The 21,388-nt window shown below is 42.4% G+C and overlaps 1 protein-coding gene across 7 annotated transcripts in view; it reads right to left on the reverse strand.

The window, feature by feature from the left end:
- Positions 1–21,388, reverse strand: part of LOC119653440 (nuclear pore complex protein DDB_G0274915) — a 121,621-nt gene that overhangs the window by 24,767 nt on the left and 75,466 nt on the right. The window contains exon 1 of one of the 7 annotated variants that reach the window (XM_038058025.1): positions 909–1,223. The exons of the other annotated variants lie outside the window; for them this stretch is intronic. The gene's annotated coding sequence lies outside the window, so the exon portion shown is untranslated. Of the gene's footprint in view, positions 1–908; positions 1,224–21,388 lie in introns of those variants that run through there. 7 annotated transcript variants of the gene reach the window in all.

Here is a 21,388-nt window from a genome sequence, read left to right on the forward strand (position 1 = left end):
TATAAGACGCAGCCCTTCATACATAGGGGTTGGTTTATACTTTCCCAGGGGCTGGTTTTTGGGTTTATAATTTTTCACTCGCATTCCTATCGTTTGAAAGAATCGCCGATTTTTTTATAGTAGAAGTTTAGAGGATCAAAGTCTTACGTTGCTGAGCATAAGGGCTACACATTTAAAAATAGTATCTAGAGGACAGCAGGCGTGATGAAAAGGACAAAGTGCAATTTTTTGCCTTTCAAACCTGAAAAAAGTCAAGCCCTTTATCGACACCTTATAAATCCACCTGTGCTCACAGAAAAGTTCACTTCTATACCCACACACACATTCACAACGTTATAGCTTGCACTTAAAAGAATCACTTTTGACCTATCCCCTAGCACTTTTCAATAAGCCTTTCTGCCATTTAGTTTATTATATTCTATTCGAAATTGCCGTCTAAAATGCTATTTTCTTCTTCAACTCGTCCCAATGTTTGCCGCATAAAACTCATAATTTCGGTGCCATAACAACATAATGTTTACTTGTTATCACCACGTTCCCTGGTTACAATGAAAGGTGATATAGCGAAAAAACTTAGGAAAACTGTATATCACCTCCTGCTAAAACACTACCTGCGCCTGTTAAGGGTGGGTTGAAGGGAAATGAAAAGGATGTCAAGGTCAATTGTGTATCCACTATTAATGTGTACATAACGTACTTTAAAATGAATCGAAATGTGATTTATTATTAGCACCCTTCCTATCAAAGATGAGACCGCTATTTGCGTTTTCGACCGATGCAGCATATGTTTAGGGATGTTTTCTCTGGGGATCGGGTTCTCCCGACAATTTGACACCCACGTTTTGTCTACTATTTCGTTAGTAATTATCACTCCCTTAAATAGGAAAAAGAGGAAATATAGGTCAAACCTTTCACACAAGTGTTTGATTGTATCCTTTCCGGCATCGTAAACAGTTCAACACACATTTAAAATAACACTTTGTTTCACAGTCACATAGTGGGGGCTAACTAGCATTTGGCGTCAGCGGAACTCACAGAAAGACCACAACCATAAACTTGTTTTTTTCCACTTGTCCGATCTCATCAAAGCGTGCTCTGCTTCCCAGCCCTTTTCTGATGACAACTAAGGCAAACCAGAGCTTTTTTAATAAATCCTATTCATGCTTTATAGAAATCAAGGACCGTTTAGCATCGAACAACCAGTTTTAATCTTGTAATGTACATCCTCGTCGTATGTTTGAAAACTAATGGAACTGGCTCATAACCATAGTCATGCTCTCACCGAATCGATGACGACACTTAACCAGGATATAGAGGAGAAATTTCCTTAGTATCCCGAGTGAAGCGTACACAACAAGAAACGAGTTAGAGCGATTAGAGTTAGGGGGATGAAAACAACAAATGTGCAATGAGCAACAACATAGCAACGATATCTTGTTACTATGGTTACTCCATCAGCCACAAATGACCTAGAATTCATGCGTGTAAATTTGCCAGAATGTTGTTCATCCTCTCAACAGCATTTCAGTCGAGTCCTACTCCAATAAATTTTGCAGTGAGAGAGAGCTTCTGAAAAATCGGGAGATTGGGGGGGATGCGTCGACTCTTCAGTTCATGTTTCCCCGTTTATATAAGATCCTTATATCCGATTTTGGAAGTAATGAGAGAGAAAGAGAGTGGAGGGTTTTGTTATCCTTAATTTACTTGGCGCGTGCAAGGCGATTCTGTGGGTTTTAGAAGGATTTTGTTGGGAGTCGAATGGTAGAGGGAGTGTCATGGCAAGGGTTATTGCGAGGAAGAGATACTTTGGGTTTTTTCTCTTATTGAAGAGATAACGAATATTTCAGGCATCCTGCATATCGGGAGGAATTGACATGCAAATGCCAAATTGTGACTATGTACCTAATAATTGGTATTCTTGGTTATGCAAGACAGTAAATGACAATTATGGCCTATGCAGAGTACAGGAGACAGCCCTGTATGCAAGTCAGCAGCACAGATCAATAAAGTCCTTCTGTAATTGGCAGGAACAATGATTTCATCAGTGAGTATCATGAAAAAATTACATATTTCCTTTTAGTATTCTTGCCTTTCGTAGATACTTGGAAATTGTCCTAAATATCCGACAATTTGGCGATGGACCTAGAACTCTGTACTTCAGATGCTTAAATTTACTTAATATAAACTTCTAAGTGGACTATGTGATATTGAAGGCGCCAAAGGTGAATTGGTTGAGTGTCAGCCCTTCGATCTCATTGCCCCAGGTTCGTTCGAATCTCGGACGTCATGGATGTTTGTGTTTGCCTCGCTGTTCCAGGCTTATCATCACAACATAGCAATAAGAAGGAAGAGACTGTGTTGATGATTTTATACTCAACAGGAACAGGAGACTTGTGTGGATATGTCGCATTGGAGGATCCTTTCATCGATTTAGCTATTCTTTCTCATTACGTATCGATAATGAGTAGTTTACAGAAGCCCTCATGGGTGATGTTATTTAGTCTGGCCTTAAATCTTAAAAATAGGATCTCATTTCAGACACGATTCCCATCTTCACGTTCACATGGATTCTATGACGAATTGCAATTTTTACCTTCATCAGCTTAACATAGGCATCAGTTTCTCTTTTCTTTTAATCGAAGAAGTTCACATCCAGTTGATGAAGGACCGCACCAATTGGAGAGAAAGTGTCTTCCGGGCTTTTGTGTACAAAATCTTAAGGTGGAGACACTTTGTTTTCAATTCGTGTGATCCACCGTCAGTCGAATACAAATCAGAGCCCCCTCAATCATAACATAGGAAGAAGATTTTTCCTGGGTCAGCTGAGAACCAAACTTCGGCAGCTTCTTGATAAACAAAACTCTAGGACGTAACGCGTTTATCAATGAATAAAAAGGAAGCAACTTAGATTTGGCTGCCACTGCCTGTCACATTGGCTCCATGACAATGATAAGTAGCAGTATCTGAAGACCTGCTTCTGTCCTAGTCGAAACAGGAGTTTTATTTTGAATTGCATCATACCCTTTAATGTTACCCAACAGAGGAACAAAATAAAAAAAAAGAGGCGGAAAAACGAATGAAGAGTGAGAAAAAAAAACAACGGTCGCCAGCGAAACAGGCAAGCAATACCTTAAACAAAAACAGATAAGGCCAATGCGATTATCAACATGGACAAAGAAGAGTACAAGGTCACCATGGACAAATTAAACAACAGAAACTTCCATAAACTTTGAAGATACCCATTGCCGTAATCGATAAAGCAAATCGAAAAATCAATCCAAAAATATGAAGCCATTATCGGGAATTCGTCAGCAATAAGAATGCCTAACCCAACTCTTCAGAGTGTCAGACGTCTGCCTAAAATCCACAAATTGGGAAACGAAATGAGGGGAAACCATTACTACAATAAGTTTCTCAACCCAGAAACTGTCGAAATAGTTAATTTAAAGGGCTAGCATCAGCAAGCAGCGCGAAATAGAGACACGAACCCAGTAAAATAAGGAGCTGTCAAATGGCGAAATATCAATATCCTTTGTTGTGAAAGTATTTCTTCGTGGGACTTCGACCAAATATGCGCTGTTCCATATAGAAGAATTGCTGATGATGTAAGAGACTTCAACGGAATGAAGGAAGAAAATTCACCGGTACATGAAGCCAGCTTGCTTGTGCTGAACGATAACTAGAGACGGAGAGAATAAGGAGATTTCCGGGCTCACAATCCGAAACCTACAAAACTAATTTGACCTTGAAACCTATGAAAAGAAGACAACTCAAGGAAAAATTAGGTATCCTAAGCTAAGCTCCTTAAAAAAAAATATTTGCAGAATCGCGAAGCCCATCCCAGTATGCAGCCAAAGATTAGGGCTAATTAGAATCAAAGAAAATCTTAGGCAGGCACGAATGACAATCAAAAAAGAAGGAAGCATTATGTCCCCTCTTTTTACAATTAAACCAAATTTTTCATTTCCACGTATTTCCAAAATTATGCAAACAAGAAGGTCAGAAAATTCCAAAGCGAGTTGCCAACAACTTTCATTGTGTAATGCTTCCATGAAATCCTGCCTAACTTTTCATCAAGACGTCTTGTCCCCGCGCTGTTTTAATGTTCGGATAGCTTGGCTAGCGTCATCTTTATTCAAGGGGATATTCCAAAATGACCGCAACTGTTGATCCAGCTTCTCTATTGACACATGGGGCGAGGTGAATGGTGAAACAGGATACTCTTCTATTTTTGACACTATTCATCCCAGTGGTCCCAGCTGGTTTGTGTTTTCGAGTAGGAAGGTCCCAACGGTTTCCACGCGACCGGGATCAATCAAGTTTTTTCTTCGTAAAAGTTTCTTTATTCAATGTGGAACCTGCGGGGGGCGTGACCACTAGAACCTTACTTTTTACTTCAGGCCCATCCTCCAACTTGAAAGTAACCCAAATTACCCCTCAAACTTTTTCATATATCATTGGATTAGTCAATCTCTTCCGTCATAGAACGATTTATTTATCATGGAACTTGAGACAACCTTTGGTTACCCTCGGACTACCTGGACTCTCGTTCTTACTTCAGCTCCATCCTCCAAATGGAGAGTAGAGAATACGTATTACCCCGAAACTTTTCCCCCCAATCCAGAGATCGTAATACTTGTCCTTTTCTTCTGAAGAAGAAGGTTCGTAAGTTATATAACTGCTCTGACTTCCCTGATGGAGGCATAGAACTCTGACAATTTTTTGTCGAGAGGTTGATGGTGGATTTTGGAAGGCTAGTGCTAGAGCAGATATCTGATGAACTCTCCACATGTTAGATAATGCTATTAGTGGATGTTGATACACGAGATTTCACCGTGTGTAGGAGTGAGATGTGACTTCCAAGGTTCACTTGTCCTAAATTTACAGGAGGTGCACTAAATACACAAAAAATTATGCCGAAGTGAAGTTTCTTTTTCACTATCTGCTGCTAGCTTTGAACATGCAGAGGCAGCATTGCAAAAAGAACACTTAAAGTTTGGTGATTTTTCAACATTTACACTAGCGAAAAGAGTGGCCTCTTTTGTGCCTTTCCCATTTTACTTTTGAGTTTTCTGACGGTTTCGTTCGTCAGGACATTGGCAAACTTATCTGACGCTGCCTCAGTCCTGAGCCCACCATCAAGTAGGTTGCGGACTTACTTTCCGCTCAGTTCCTAAGCAAAAATAAAATTTTTGTCTCAATTCGGACCAGCTAAGGTTTCACACTTACGATTTTTGGTCGTTATAATTCATACCAATGTCGGATTTTCAAACTCACATATTCTTAGCCACTTACACCTATAACTCCTTTCGGCCGCTCTGCTCCGAAGGGCAGAAGTGAGACAGCGTCTGGTGAATTGGTCTTTTTCGATCTGGCAAACCAAATAATCAGCAACTACTTTTTGAAAAATTGGGTATTCCCCCAGAAGGAGTGGTCCCTGCTTTAGGCGGAAGAAATAAGTAGCTGCTCAAAATTAGTGCCACTCAATTCGTAAACAAAAACAGAATCCATACACTCCGTTCCTGCCAGGAGATGTTGCCACATATTTAATTTCGAGGAACTGGTCCATATCACCTGCCGTGACCGGGTTTGACAATGTCTGAATACAAACAAGTAGCTAGTCGCAGAAACAAACAGTCCAGACTAGGCAGTCCATTTCATCCGAACACTTGTCTAGAAGGGAAATAGCTCGTATCTCCGTGGAAGGGCAGCAACCCATATCTGTCAAGTCAATACAAAGTACGGCCAAAGGTGAACCTTCCTGTAGTGCTATCGAAAACCCTGTATCCACTACGATTTGCTGGCCGTGGATGCAGTTGGCGCATGCTCCGAGGACCAACTTATAGGTTAACAACAACATGGTGCAAACCTCGACGTATCATACGAAGAATGTTGGCAATGGGTTTATCTAATATCACAAACGCAAATATACGCCATGGTAGTATCACGCTGAACCATGAATAGGATTTTAAATCAAAAAGCTTAGATAGGCAATCTACTCTTGCTTACAAATTACGCAAGGAGCGTATATGATTTTTTAGAAAGACTTGGATCTTTGCATTGAACTATGGAAGCGAACAAGCTTCGCTTCGGATTTTGACAAGCCTTGAAAAAAGCGCCGTGTAACCACCAATGCATGTACGTTATCCAAACATGCCACAACGACCTGCCGATCTTTTAAAGACCAACAGGGCGATTCAGTGACTTCTCGTTGGAGGCATAGGCAATGGGATGAGTTGCGCTTCTTAATCTCCTCAACTTCGCAAAGGAAATGGATGAACAATTGCATTACTTCAAGAGCCTAAGTCAGACGCACACCGCAGGATTGAGCATTGACCAGGTAAACTTCGGTATATGCCCAACCGTGGTTGTGGTAATACATAGGTCAACTGGCTAGAATTACACCACCGGTGAGGGTTTCGCAAGGATACATTCTCGCGAAATCTTCCAAAATACGGCAGAAAAGCTTAAACATTTTCTATTACTAATGAAGTAGACGTAGACCCCTTATGCCAACCTGAATTTTGGTGCTTCCGTGAGCGATGAATTTTATTAAGAGCACCAATTCCGCCCTGCGAATAAGGTATCGTTTATGGCTTCAGCAACTTCTTCCAGTTTGGTAAACGGTGGAATTTGTTTTTAGGCCAGCTTGAATATCGGTAAGATCATGGTGAGACTCAGACCATTACGCTAGTGGGGTGATGACCACGCTAGACTCGTGGCATTTTGGTGGTGTACGAGACTAATGAAGTCCTGCCTGGTAACAATCAGCAAATCTAACTCGTCTGTTGGATTTTGTTGGGTTTGCCACTGCAGGTTGGGTTTTTGGGATGTCCTTTTTGGGAGCGTGTATTGTGTTGGTTCGAGATCGGGTTTCCATCAATGACGTTGGCCATCTTATATGTTTGCGGTATGATGCTTATATCGGCGCCTGTGCCTATAGGCAACCGCAATTTCGTATTTCGGTTGGACATTGACAGGCGTTGTGGAGGGAAGAAAGGGGACCATCCGCATTTACCGAAGTCCAATTACACGATTTTGTGCATTTGATAGCTTTGGAATTGAACCTTCAGTAGTACCAACTTATAGCCTTGGGAAAAGATTGTTGGAGCTACGCTGTGTACACGACCTGGACTGAGAACGTTGACAAATAATGTGCATATCCTTTGGAAGGTAGTAATTCCAAATATCATTTTTAGTTTCGATAACTCGCAATTGTGACTTTCGGCACTTTTGTGTTTAGGATTTTTGTTATTTTTGCTCTTAATATTCCTGACGATTTGTGTCCGCCATTTATTTGACGAAGGGCAACTGACTTTTAGTGAACGAATCCACCAAATGACCTATGCACTAGAAAGAAAGAATCAGTGCACTTGAAGGTGGGAGCTAGTCGCTCCTCAAACAAAAATTTTATCTAGACTTAGGTCAGTTAGGATGTGAACGGACGAGGGTATGCTGGGTTTTTGAATCAATACACTTGAAGCCAACGTCAATGGAGGTCTCGTTCACTTGGCTCCTCAGGGCAGAAATGAAGCCTCTGAAAAGTTGGCTCTACTGTTGCGACGAAATTGCCAGCAATTTTTTATCCTCAGAATGCTAATTTGAAAAGTATGCCAAGGATTTTCCAAGTCGCACACTGGTTGATCTCTTGAAAGAAGTTACACCTTTTGAGAAACTCAAGCTTGGGAAATAAGAATGAGGATATCCCGTGCAAAGATTGACTGGCATGACAGAACTGTTACCTATTTAATGAAAAAGCAGACGAGCCTTGGTCAAATGGCTCTGGAGTTGGAAATAGAGACAAGTAAAGTTGGATTGAAAACAAATGCCAACAAAACTAAGGTTTTTTTTTTCAATCTGCATTAGCGGGCAGAGCATCGAAGGCGTCGACCAATCTATATATCTAAAAAGCCTGGTTTCTGCCGACGATTTCACCGAACCGGATGTTGTTCGGTGCATTAACAGTGCTAAATCCGTTTTCGTTTCCCTATCTTAAATCTGGAAATGCAATTATCTTAGCACCAAGATCAAGTTGAGATTGCCCTGTGCTAGTGTACTATCTGTGTTCCTATACGGGATTAGCACATGGAAAGTGGCGGCCGACGAGTAGATCACCCCAAGGGTGCTTGGTGCAGAACAGTCGAGGAGGAGTGCGGTAGCCTCGGAAAGTCGTGGGGTGAGCTGAAACTCATTTCAGATAACCGCAAACGAGGGCGCTTGGGTATGGTTGACGCGGAGTAAATGACAACTATATATATAAAATATTCCAAAAAACGACGAAATCTATGAGAAATACCATGATCGTCCGGTTGTGGATAAAATCCGGCTCAATAGTTTACATTGCGCGGGGCACTTAATCCGTATGAATGAGGATGATCCCACCCGGAAAGTCTATAAGGGCAATATCTATGGTAGAAAAAGAAGACGAGGCAGACTCTGCCTAAGATGGAGCGATAGCGTTGGTCAGGACGCCAGACAGCTTTTAGGGATATCGAATTGGTGGACCTCGGCGCAAAACCGGGATGTCTGGAGTTCCTTATTAAGGCAGGCCTAGACCGGATACCGGTTGTTGCGCCGTTGATGACGATGATGACAATTATTTTGCTGGCTATGCCATGCAGTGGGATCTACTTTCCCAAGATGGCCGACGAGTGGGTCGTCCCAAGGGTATTTGGCGCAGGACAGTAGATGCACTCCTTATCTCGTCGTCTCGGAAAGTCGTGTGGGGAGCTAAAACTCATTTCAGCTAAAGTGAATAGTTTTAAAGCTAGATACGCTCGTCCACTTGCCCTATTTAATTGTTTACTGTTTTGTAATTTTATAAAAAATCTTTCTAGCATTCAATTTCTACTTTCGCCTAAATCTAATCAGTTTAATAGTTCTATAAAGCACTTTTATCTCTGATTACATATACTTGGCCTATTCACTTTTGTGTAATCCCAACTATCTCTATTCTAATATTCTTAAAACACATTAAGACAAACCAAAAATGAGGGCACAATTACAATCATTACTGCTATCAATTAAAATCAACTTGATCAGAAAAAGGGGCAATCATTTACTATGGTTACCTTCACATTTTCCCTGTTCACCGCTGAATTTCATTCAATTCGCAAATACTCAATATTCTCAACAATCACGATCAAGGCAATGCGAAAAAAATCATTTGATATCGCAACAAATCAACAGATCAAATGAAGGATGACGGAGCAGCATACAACGAAAGAGAGGGGGCCGGATTTTAATAGTAATAATAAATAAATTGATAGATTTTAAAATGCTGTGACGACTTTATATTTGTGCTACCAACGCCTTAAGATACTTCAGCAATACTAGCGGACACAGATACACGAGCGTGAACGTGGCAATTGTGTATGGTTAATATAAAATTCAATATTCAATTAAATTTCTACATGTCGTATTGTGTTAGTGACGCGCTGGGCCTGGTATTTATAATAATATGGAGTGTGGCGACGGTAAACCAGCAGATACAATGATATAAACAAATTTGTTTTTATTACTTTCTTAATTGTGGTTTCATTATGTGTAATAAAATTGAGAAAACTATCTGCTGAGCGGCGAGATAAGGATTTTTGTTTATGAAAACCAGATGCAATCATGGAAGATTATAGATGGGCTCCTGGTCTATCTTTCAGAATAGCTGTCGGTCTTTTTCGAAAGCAGCAAGATCGCACTACCTCCCCAAGGATATGCAATCCGGAAGGTCCTAAATGTCATTACACCCCAAATAGGACGATCGAACCCCATTAACATCTGACATAACCGGACTCTATTCAAACCCACAGTTGGTCCACTTCATATGCGATTTTGCAATATCCAAATCACCTCCAATCTCCTCCTGAAAATAATCCACATGAGGCATACGTGTGCTCCCGAACTGTCTGTATCCTAGAGCCATCTTACGTATTTCTTCAATGATGAGACAAAACGAGATAATTGTACGAAGTTATTTGTATGTGAGAAATTCTCTAAATGAAATGTCGAAAAGTTAAATTTGTATCTTTGACCGTTGCTATTTTTAGTATTCTTAGTTGGTTGAAATGAGTTCGACCAAACAACAAATCGACAAACACACATAACAAATTCACTGTGACGAAGAATTCAGTTTTTCACATTCTGATTATGTTTAGATGTAACTTGGGGAAGGGAGGTTTTATGTATTGTAGCGTGGTTGATATGTTAATCCTTCTTTTTTCGTTTTATTATATCAATTTGTTAGATAGATTTCACATAAACTGGGTGATAGATGAGTAGGAGTTAGCAAGGATTATCTAGTCACGTAGTCACTTAGAGGAAGAATCAGTCAAGGACGGTGCGGCGTCAGTTTCGCCATCTCGTTCTCCGGCCCCGGGTTCGAATCCTTGCAGAAGTCATCGACGTTTACCATTCTAGTAAAGGGATAGGATAGTACACTAAAATGGGTGGACCTACTTAAGGTCTGAATGCTGGAACCACTGCTCCCCTTGTAAAAAATAAATACGCACATCTTAGCTCAGGATACCTCGTCTTAAGTCACTTCGACTTACAATACTTCAGGAATTTAGGGGCATACCTTCGATTAAAAACTTTTTTGCTCTGACCTACAACACCATTTTTGACATTATTTAATGTCATTTTCGACTTAGGATATGTTTCCTTGGAACAAATTAGTGACCTAAGTCAAGGTATTCCTGTAATAATGGAGTTCGCCAGGAATACCAGGTGTACTCCTAATTAGTTTCCGGTTTTTTTGTGAATAAAACACATAATTCCAAGGAAACCGTAATAGTTATTTTATTCGAAATATTTTCCATCGCTTTCTACACATTTTGTCCACCTTTCTGGTAATTTGTGAATACCACACTAGTAGAATTGACTGTCTTTGAAGGTGAACCACTCAGTGAGACATTTCCGCAAATTTTCGTAGGAGTCGAAGTGTTTCTCAGAAAGTGCTTGGCCTAAAGAGACGAAGAGGTGATAATCCGATGGAGTCAGGTCTGGTGAGTAAGCCGCATGGTTAAGCACCTCCCACTTGAGTTTTCCCAGCGTGTCGCGAACGATTTTCGACTTATGGAATGGTGCATTGTTGTGGAGCAAAATCACCTTCTTCTGTCTTTCTTGACATTCTGGTTCTCCGCAATCGCTCGGCTCAAATTTTTCATTTGTTGTTTGTAGCGAATGGCGTTCACAGTTTCACCAGTTCAAATTAGATCACACCGGTCTGGTCGCACCACACAAACAACATGACCTTCCGATCATAACGATTTGATCGTGCCGTCGATGTCGATGCTTCACCTGGACTCACCCACGAATTGTTGCGTTTAGGGTCCTCGAAGGAAATCCACTTTTCGTCGCCCGTAAAAATACGATGGAGAAAAGACTTTCTTTTGTACCGTTGAAGTAGCATTTCACACGTCACTTTTCGGTTCTCCATTTGTCTCTCGGTCAATTCATGCGGCACCCGTTTTCCACACTTCTGAATTTTTCCCGTGGCTGACAGACGTTTCCAAATTGCTTGCTGTTGAACTCGCAACGTATCTGCAAGCTGTCATTGCGTTTGTGTGTTGACTTCATCCAATAATGCTTGCAATTCGGGGTCCTCAAACGATTTTCGTTTGCCGGAGCGTGCGGCGTCGTTCAGATCGAAATCTTCATTTTTGAATTGTCGAAACCACGTTTCACACGTTCGAAGTTTTAATGCACGATCGCCATAAACTTCCAAAAGTGCATGGTGGCTCTCGAACACTGTTTTCCCTTGATTGAACATGAAAAGCAATGCATGGCGCATATGCTCGAAATTCGGTACGCACGCCGACATTTTTGGCGCGCAATAAAAATTTGCCGGAGAAACTTTTTGGGGAAACGTCAACGCAGTTTAGACACTGGACAACAACTAAACAAAATGACAGATATGTGCGCCCAACAGCGACATAAAACATAGAACGCCATCTATCGAAAAAAACGGAAACTAATTAGGAGTACACCTGATAGAATCTGAAAACATGGATTGGTACTCATGGCAACTCATGTCTCACCCCCGCAGAAAAAAACGATAATCATTTAACTTAACACAATGATGTGGTTCCCTCCAAATAACATCATTCATCTTTTCCTGTTTAAGGATTACGATTTTAAAAGAATTTAAGAGCAATTTCTAAGGTTGCATAGTTAAGATCATGCCAAAAGTGAAGTATTCCATGTAGGGACTGTTTGCAGACATAGGACGTTCTCTGGAACAGAATTAACAATTAACTCATCTTAAACTTGTCCAGTAAATCACAGGAAAGGAGGAAAGGATATATGAGAAAAAGTCAAGAAAACCTAAATTTGTGGAAAAGCAAAGAAAAACGTATAAAACGTTTTTTAGGTTTCAACTCGGCGTCTATGCGGTCCCTAATTGCAACCGTATAGAACCGAACGGTCAAACGACACGAATAGATTCTATCAGGTTTCAATACATTTAGTTTTACTGTTATAAGAAGTTTCAATACAGTTCACATCGAAAATAAACTGAACCGAATGGAACAGTATATGTGCGAAGCGAGCCTTACCCAGCTAAGATCCACGCCATCAGGGGACAAAATTTTCTAGAAAGGCAACCATGAATATTGAGGAACTCACAAAAGGACAAAGGGAAGCACTGGAACACATTCGAAAAGACCACAAGACCACAAACAGGTAGATATGCGGCAAAAAACAATAGACAAACTGAACGCCTAATTTCTCGACGAAACCTCAATTTGTTTATCTTTTTTTATTGAGTGCCAGTCCAACAAGAGCATCCGTGAATAAAAAAAATGGGACAAAGTCCTTTTCCAATTGGTTCAGTACGCCATCAGGTTATACGAAATAAGAAACATAGGAAACGAAGAATTGATGGTCCCTTTCGATCTAATTCTAGCTAGCCAGCAAGAAAAGTCCAAGATGGGTAACAATGAACGGTGAACATAGAAAACTGCACAGTGTCAAGGTTGGGTATGAAGTCAGAGGACCAAGCTGCAAACAGTTATAATGCCGCAAAATGCTAGGTAAGGGAGGCTTGAAAAAGAACGAGAACTCCGCGAAAGCAACCTCAAAAATATTCACGTTGCGAATATTGTGGAGGCTACCGAGCTGCCTATCTAGCCAATATAAAATTTGAAAAGGACACATGCGGCAGTTAAAAATCTACGAAATTGGAGAGATGTCAGTTTGAGGAAAGCCAGACGTTCAGGATATGTCCATGAGAAACTTTATGAGATTGTAATCGGTCCCCTTATGGTTTCTCTCGAACAATTCCTCGATGGTAGGGAAAAACCCGTGTCCAATGACTGTTTTTTGAGTGGTCCCATCGCTCTTGCCATGTGCCATGTGCTCCCCTACCAACTTTTTTCAACTGAGATAGGGAGATGGACTTGACATTATATGGGATCGTCATATCGTTTCCCAAGATATCAATTGATAACATCCCCGAGAAGAAGAATTTTGCATCATTTGAGACGATCCTGAAAGCAGAACATACCCTGAAAGCTGTTCTTCTGCAGACCACGCTCAGTTTATGTGTTACATAAACAAACGCTGCACCCTTAAAATGAGACTGCATACAGTAAGATGAAACTCACCACCCTGGTTATAAGCAACATGTTTGTCGCGGCCTTTCTATATTTGGCATTCGACCAATTTTCCGGCCGATAGGGTAATCTTAGCCCTCTTCGGAGGACATTCCCCGGATGAAGTTCACGGTTTCCACTGCTCATTGGCCTCTGATGTACCAGTAGGAACATATTCTTCGACGGTCATGAAACGACGTAGAAACTTCTTCAGATTGCGCTTCAACAACGTCAAACGCTGCTCTAAAGTGGTCTCATGATTGTGCTTGTTGTCCGGAGTGAACAAACGCGGCACCCATCGCCCCGGCAGATTTTTCATGCACAAAATTTCATGCAGGATATGACGCACGCGATCTTTTGAGATGCCTTCTGTCTCAGCTATCTCGCGCACCTTTAATCGGCGGTGTATCAATACGATGTTGCAAGAACCGATGAGTGACGATGTTGCAATTCGTTAAACCAAGTTTTTAGGATCACCATCGCAGGACCAAAGTTACTGTACACAGAACCCAACCGCTCTTTGATTTCGCTGTGCATTCCCCTTCCAAAAACATGAATCGAATCATCGGCCGATATTGCTCTTTTTCCATTTTCCTAAAATCCGCGGATACACCCTCTTCTACACGCGGTCAAGACAAAAATACAAGTCCGATTCGGCTGAAATTTTTACGTCTACGAGTGCGAATTTCTCTTCCGACAGTGGTGCCAATTGGCGGTAAGGCTAAGTGCTGATCGGACCGTCCTCGTAGTCTGGCATCCTACGAGTTACATGCAAGTCAAACAGTTCTGGCCTCAAATAATCTTACATAAAACCTTTCATACTTTAAGCGTGGAGCTTCTGGTTCTCTTCTTTTCCTTTACGTTCGAGGCAACATCTTCGTCTCTATTATCACGAGGCGTCGTCCATTGTCTTATATAGTCGGAAACACTCAGGACGAGAGGACGACACTGTGATAATCTTTTGATGGCTGATCACGATCGTGCTATTCGTAGCACAACACTGGATGTGATTTAATTGAGTATACTTGTGATGTTAGGCAAAATCGCCAGTTGAAGTATTTTTTTCTCAATCAAAATAAAGGAAAATCTAAAAACGGACTATCAAATCAACTCCACACATGAGTAATAGGTTTTAATATTCCATTGGTGCATGGACAAGTGAGATTAGTTCTATACTGTATGAGCTCTAACTGAAACAATTGTGATAACTGCACCAAGAAAATTCTTAAGCCGATAACAACAGGGATAACTTTGTTGATATCAACATTATTTTATGAGCAACGCAAAAAGTTATCTGCAGAAAGTGGCAAATTATGATGGAAATTTCTCCATCTTCTAATTCGCTGGTATTATTCCTGTAATTCATAGGTATAGTGCCGGTAGCACATGCACTGTATTCCAGCTGAACTATCCCTTAAAATTCAGGGAGATGGTGTATGGCTATATCCCGATAACTGAGATAAGCTAGAGGGCCTGTTGTCACTAGACCAGGTATATACTTAGTGCCTAACTTAAGGATTCTGCTTCCCACAAAGAAACCGATACCTGGTATCCTCTTTAAGCGTTTGATTTTGTCTATCCCTTCTAGTTCGCGATTCACGTCATCAGCTTGTAACTCGTTCGCTGTTTTGAATTCGTTACAGTGATCTCGAATTTCTCCCTTTGGTTGACGCTCACAAATTCTTCTGAATTTTTCCAGCTGCTGTGACATGAATTCCAAGTCTTGGATGAAGTTCACTGAGGTTGCGATGGTGAACTTTAGGTCGATAGCTTTCACTTGCATTGCACCCTGGACAGCACTGGATCTATCGACCAGGAGGTCACACCGACCGGCAAGGGGCAATCGCTGTTTGTACCATTAATCTTCGCTTCCGTTTAGCTCCTTCCCTCATCAGGCCTTGTTTTGTTGTTCGATTCCTTTTCTAGCAGAAGGGGCACGAGCTGATGGACGGCTCGATGAATGTTATCCCTGCCAAAAGTTTTAAGCTTTACTTACAGCACTACCCCTTTTGAATTTGAATAAACGTCAAGCACCCGTCTCGTTCTCCAATCTAACGGGCTGTGACCATTTTACTTAATCAGTACCAACTCTCCCTCAAAGAAATTTCTTCCAGGGTTCCTCCTCCTACATCGTTTTTGGAGATAGCCCAAGAAGTCTTTCTCAAATGTCACCCAAAATGTCTTTATAAATCCTGAATCTATAATCATCTTTTAGTTGCCAGAAGCTCCTCTCCCAATCCATGACTACATGGGGGTGACAAGAGGCTTCTCTAGACAATAAAATGGGCTAACGTTAATACTTGGCGTTATTAGTTAACGGATATAATGGCCAACTATTTAGGATTGTCTTCCATGTAAAAGCTGTCGTACGTGAATATGGAAGGCTCTTACTTCACGTATCGCCTCAGGCTCCTGACTGCGCTGCCACGAATAATCCTCCAAAGTGGCTAGCTCTGGGAGGGTTGTGATACCGTACGATCCCTTTTGGGACCATATCCCTCTCAATTCCTGATACTAACTGGCGCCAGGCTTCTTTCAACAGCTTTGACGCGTCCACTCCCTTCGGCTGTTAAACTTTTGAAAGGTAGCCAGGAAGGCACTCGTGTTCAGATTATACATAATTCAAAATAAACCGCTTTAGTAGCTATACAAACACTTTCATAGATTTTGATGTTTTCAGATAAGAAGCCTTTATCTGAAACGGCCCGTATAAGTACGTTCCCACATTCTCGGCTTTTCGTTAAGAAAGAACTCCCAGCGGTCACCACGTGGATGTGGTGATAGGGTTTGGTAGTAGAGCTGTTGGTGTTAGTTCAGCAGGCGTTTCCCAGGTTTTATGATCCATCGTGGGTACCAATCCACGTTTCGCCTTGGGAACTATACTACCCTTTGGCAGCTACAAAGTTGCTTCACTCAAAATGCTTTATCTCACATACTAATAATCCAACAGCTGTCAAATATATACACGTGTCTTTTGAAGGTTAAGGTTAACTAAAAATAATATAGATTTAATACTAGTGGCGCCATCCACCTAGCATGGTGTGCCCCTTTAAATTAACACTATTTATGACACTCGTTGTTTGTGAAGGAATTAACAGGCCGCACGCTCTCACCAAATTTCAAGACAATATGTTAAGCCGTCTCCGAGTAAATTGGGTGTGATAGACAGACAGACCTTAAATCCATTTAATGAGGTCCTGTATTACACAAATCGCGGTGGATGCGTTATGGGCATGCACATGCACGCATCAGAAGATATGAGCATGCTTATGTCCAGGCCGGGTAGGTGGGAAGCAAACGCCCTCCCGTGGATAAAAATTGGCTATGGGAAGGACACCCAGAAATCAAAACAAATATGGAGGACGAGAAAGGAAACTTTTTTACGGTGCGGGACTTCGGAAACCCAGTACCGGCTGTTTTTAGGAATAAGCAAGCGGCTGGCGATAGCGACCGCAGTACCTCAATAGTGGGAAACTTGGCTACTTTGGCATCTAATGCTACAAGACATCTTAGTGGAGTGGAAATGAGATCTACACTGGATCCTTTTCGCAAAAACTCGAAACTTGAGACGTCACCACTGAGGGTATCATCAACTCTAGGTAGTCGAGATTCGTCGTAGGACTCGGAAAGGAACTTGAATAGTCCCTGGATTGACTTAATTGCCGATGTTGCAAAAGACGAGCGCGGAAGGCAGCAAACATAATAGCGTTTGTTTCACTGGGGGAACGCATAAATGAACTCTGTGAGTTCCTCAAGGAGAGGCGGAATATCCACTAAAATATCAGGGCTTTGATACGTGGCATTAAGTTGTCTTATATTACGACGAAGTCACATAACGAGAGGATATCTGTGCTGCGCTAAAGGAACAATTCAACCTAAGCGCAATTGAAGGAAGCGCGATAAAGAGAATGAAGAAGGCATATGGAGGTACACAGATGCCTCGATTTCGGTCACTTTGCAGCAGCATTTCTAGTGAGCACGATAGGTCGAAAAGTGCGGGAAGTGTGGAGATGAGGGTCATATTATCAAAAACTGGAGATGAGGGTCATCTTATCAAAGACTGCACTGGAGATCTGGGATGCATGTTGGCGCAAGGAAAAAAAACTGGAGAACTGGCACGTTGCAGGTGGTTGCAGGGGCACGGCATACAGGAGGGAGCTGAATCGTAAGGCTAAAAAAGGTTGATACAAATCAACCTCAACCATTGCGAGGCAGCTCAAGAGTTGCTGCCGCCATAGCGGTAATATTCGAACCTTACCGAGATTACGGTGATGATACGTGGGCGGAAACCCGGCGATATGAGCATGCGAACGACAAGCCATTCAAAAAACAATGGCATTCCCGGGAGCCGGTTTTGTAAGAACAAAAGTCAACGGCGTCCACACCTACAGTTGTTATGCTCCCCGTAGTGCAACATTATCACCATATAAGGAGATGCTAGACCGCTTGGTGTTGGACGCTAGAGGCCACAACCCCAAAATCATTGCCGGCGATTTCAACGCATGGGCCTTAGATTGGGGAAGTCAAGTGACAAACACCAGGGGACAAATCCTGCTTGAAATATTCGCAGAGCTGGGCATCGTATTAATCAATATTGGATGCATTTCCGCTTTCCGAGGCAGAGGGCTAGGATCAATTGTCAATCTAACGTACCTCAGTGCCTCGTTGGCAAGAGAGATGGCCTGGCGGGTGAGTGAAAACTACATCCACAGTGACCACCAGGCCATCTTTCTCGACTTAAGGAACGGGGGAGACGACGGTCAGGTAAGCAACAGAAGCGAAAAAACCAGAATAGCTGGGTAGTCCACTAGAGCTTTCGAGAAAGAAACTTTCCTGTATACATTAGAAAGGAGATCACGACCTCAAGGGGACGGTGCTGGAAAAAATGAACCAGCTATATCAGCGGGTAACTGAGGCATGCGACTCTACAATCATGCGCCGGAAGTTCCACTACAGTAGGAAACCAAACTGCTGGTTTAATCAAGAAATCGCGCTGTTGAGAGCATCCTGTTTGCGAGCGAGAAGGCTTTGCCAAAGGATAAGAAGAAAGGTAGAACATCGGCAGTCGGAGAACGAATACCGCGATCTTCGAAGTAGTCTTAAGCAGGCTATCCGGGAAAGTAACCGCAATTGCTACAAACAGTTGTGTCTTGAAGCAAATACGAACCCGTGGGGCGCTGCGTACAAGGTTGTAATAGCAAAAATCACCCCAAGTGACGTGCCCGCGACTCTTGTTCAAAATCATCACAATCCTTCTCCCGCAACAGGAAGAAAGTAGATCTCAACCAACTGTGCAACAGGACGTCTTCACAATCCCTGAGGTGACCGGAGAGGAACTACGAGGGATTTGTGGATGAATTGGGGATACTAAGGCTCCGGGATTGGATGGGATTCCCAATAAAGCCCTGAAGTTGGCTGCTAAAATCAAGCACATTTGAATCGTGCATGGCGGGAGAATTTTTTCCCGCCCAGTGGAAAAGGCAGAGGTTGGTTCTGCTACTGAAGTCCCAAAAAAAAAAAACACCTGGCGCACCCTCTTTGTATCGCCTTATCATATTTTAGACACTATGGGAAAGATTTTGGAGAGGGTGATATACAATAGGCCACTTCCCTTCGTCGAGCCAGCAGGTGGTCTATCGAAGCGGCAGTATGAGGCTCGATTAAGGGCACCCTGGCTAAACTGGGTATCCCTGGTTACTTGGCTCGGATAATCGAGAGTTACCTTTCGGAGATACTTTTTTGGTACGAGACGGACCACGAGCCGAAGGAATATGTTGTGACAGCAGGTGTTCCCCAAGGCTCCGTACTAGAGCCCCTGCTGTAGAACATAATGTATGACGAAGTGCTCGGCCTTCGCGTGCCAAAGGAAGCAACGTTGATTGGTTTTGCAGACCTGGCAGTGGTATTAGTTGCGAAACACTCCAGGACGTGGAATTGTATGGAAGTGAAACCATTCATGCAATCAAAGCATGGCTCCAAATGGTGAAACTGGACCTGGCGGAAGATAAGATGGAGGCGGACCTTATTACCAATTGCAGGAAAAACAGTACTGTCAAAATCCGGAATGGTAATCACGAGGTCGTTTCAAAATGGATCATTAGATACCTGGGGGTAATAATAATAATCGATGCCAAGTTGAGCTCCAAAGAGCTCCTGGATTATGCGCGTGAAAAGGCAGCAAAGGCTAGCTCATCTCTAGCAAGGATGATGTCTAATATTGGAGAGCCCAAAACCTGGTCGCCGGCTGCTTATCGCAGGGCTGGTGAAATCCATCCTGCTATGCGCGGCTCCTGACTGGGCGGGCGCACTGGATAACACAGGGAACCAGGGAAGTGTAAGTTCGGCATATCGGTCAATCGTGCTGACGGTGTGCAGTGCATATAGGATAGTATCCGGTGAGGCAGTGGGTGTTATTGCTGGGATGATTCCCTTGGATCTTCTAGCGAACTGTCACACTGTCTTTACCGGAGAAAGAAGGCGAATCAGGCCAAAGTGACTGCGAACTTCCGGAAAACCACTAGGAAAGAACTGTACAGGAGGTGACAGCAACGATGGGATAATTCCGAGAAAGGCCGCTGGTCCCTTACACTGATCCTGTGTATTGAGAGATGGGTTGAGCGGAAGCATGGAGAGTTGAATTACCACCTAGCACAGTTCCTTACGGGACGCGTTGGATAAAGGAAGTATTTACATCGTTTTGGATTGGATGAGTCTCCAGGCTGTCCCGAATGCGCTGCTACACCCGAGGACCCGGAGCATGTTATGTTCCATTGTCCGAGAGTCACGAATGAAAGTGGAATGTTAAACGATGTCCCCCACGTGGTTATCGGACACCGCAATTTTGTGGAGGAGGTCTGAACTGGATCGAGCCCGACCAGAGCCCTTCTCGGGAAGTAATACTTCACGGTGGTCAAGCAAGGATATGGGCGGAGAAGTGGGAGTGGTTTTCGTGGTTGAGAATGGCACACGCTTCTCTGCAACTTGGCGCAATAGCGGAATGTATTTTATTTTGGGAATTTGGAGCTGGTATTTCCAAATTTCGACCCCTCAATCAAAACAAACCAAAATTTTCCAATCAACCGGGGCAAGTATCCACAAGTATTCCCGAAAAACTTCTCATCATCCCATTCAATCATTCAATTGCCAAAAATTTCCAAGATCTAAAAAACAATGAAAATCTTATCTAAACAAATCAAAACCCATTGAACATTCTGAAGAGATACTGTAAAAAAAAAAGACCCCGGGAAATTGTTGAATTTTCTCCAATATCCACCGCACAAACACCCTCTTAAAAACGCCTTCCTACCGCCACCGGCTAATGCCAGATCAAATTCCCAATTGATTCGGGAAATACAAACTTTTTTTTCGAGGCAGAAATAAAAGCAACAGAAAGCAGAAAAGTTTGTACTCGCATATGCATACGGTGTAAACCGATAAAGAAATTCATTTCACTTGACTCCACGCATATAATGCCGAGCTTCATCAGATACTGCACAAAAACGTTGCGCGAATCAACAACTCAACACACTAAGAACAAGCTGTTTTTCGTATGAATATAATATGGGGAGACATATAGGCCACTTCTCGCATACAAGACGGGGGCTGAGTTGTACTATATGTGTACGAGAGAGGTTGGAGAAAGAGTAGCTGAACACGGTGGAAGAAAAAAAGAAGCTTTAATTGCTCAGTAACAAGACGCCATGCCAATGAATTATATAGTCAACAAAGTTTAGTGGAAAATCTTGTCATAGTCGGTATGTCGGTCGTTTGTATCCATGAAAATGACGAAGACGACAGGA

This window comes from Hermetia illucens, chromosome 4 (genome assembly GCF_905115235.1).
Source record: "Hermetia illucens chromosome 4, iHerIll2.2.curated.20191125, whole genome shotgun sequence".
Lineage (NCBI taxonomy): Eukaryota > Metazoa > Arthropoda > Insecta > Diptera > Stratiomyidae > Hermetia > Hermetia illucens.